Genomic DNA, 1,297 nt, shown 5'->3' with positions numbered 1-1,297 from the left:
GTCTCTCATAAGACCTGGGAAGTTTTCCTTGATTATTCCCCCAAATATGCTTTCTAAGCTTTTAGAATTCTCTTCTTCCTTAGGTACACCGATTATTCTTAGGTGTGGTCATTTAACATAATCCTAAACTTCTTGGAGGCTTTGTTCATATTTTCTTATTCGTTTTTCTTTGTCTTCCTTAGATTAGGTTAGTTCAAAGACGTTGTCTTTGAGCTCAGAATTTCTTTCTTCTACTTGTTCAATTATATTGCTGAGACTTTCCAAAGCAATTTGCATTTCTAAAATTGTGTCCAAAGTTACCTGAATTGTTGAATGTTTTTTCTCTAAGCTATCTATTTCATTCACTATTTCTCCCTTCACTTCTTATATCATTTTTTGGATTTCCTTGTACTGGCCTTCACCTTTCTCTGGTCCCTCCCTGATTAGCTTAATAACTAACCTCTTGAATTCTTTTTCAGGTATGTCAGGGATTTTTTCCTGCTTTGGATCCATTTCTGGTGAACTAGAGTGATTTCTGGGATGTGCTGATGATCCTTATTTTATCATATTACCAAGGTTGTTTTTCTGGTTTCTTCCCATTTGGGTGGGCTCTGTCAGAGGGAAGGTCTAGGGCTGAAGGTTGTTGTTCAGATTTTTTTGTCTCATGGGTGTCCCCTTGTTGTACTCTCCCCTTTTTCCTATGGATATGGCTTCCTGTGAGTCAAACTGCAGTGATGGTGTTCTCTCTTCTGGGTCTAGCCACCCAGCAAGACTACCCGCCTCCTGGCTGGTATTTTTGTGCTGGTTGACCTCTTGCCTGGAGGTGGCGCTTTCCAGAAAGCATGAGCTGTGGTAAGGTGGAGAGGGACCAGCAGTGGGCAAGGCCCTAGAACTCCCAAGATTATATGTCCTTTGTCTTCCATTATCAGGGTACTGGAAGGACCATCAGGTTGGGGCAGGGCTAGGTGTGTCTGAGTTCAGACTCTCCTTGGGCGGGTCTTGCTGTGGCTGCTGTGGGGATGGAGTGAGATTCCCAGGTCACCAGAGTTGTGTACCTAGGAGGATTACCACTGCTCCTGCTGAGTCATGCAGGTTGTCGGCGAAGAGGGAAAAGCCCACAGTCACAGGTCTACCCAGCTCCCACGCAAACCGAAGGGCTGGTCTCACTCCCACGGTGTCACCCACAGCCTGTTTACAGGCGGAGGGCGGGCTTAAAAACTTGTCTGATGCTTTCTGCCTCCCAGATGCAAAAGAAAAGGGCTTCAGTTCTTCCCCCACCTGTGAAGTCTGCAAGCCGGATTCACACCCTCCCCTGCGC

Source organism: Colobus angolensis, unplaced genomic scaffold (genome assembly GCF_000951035.1).
Source record: "Colobus angolensis palliatus isolate OR3802 unplaced genomic scaffold, Cang.pa_1.0 Scaffold234, whole genome shotgun sequence".
In the NCBI taxonomy this organism is placed as follows: domain Eukaryota; kingdom Metazoa; phylum Chordata; class Mammalia; order Primates; family Cercopithecidae; genus Colobus; species Colobus angolensis.
This window is presented reverse-complemented; position numbering follows the sequence as displayed.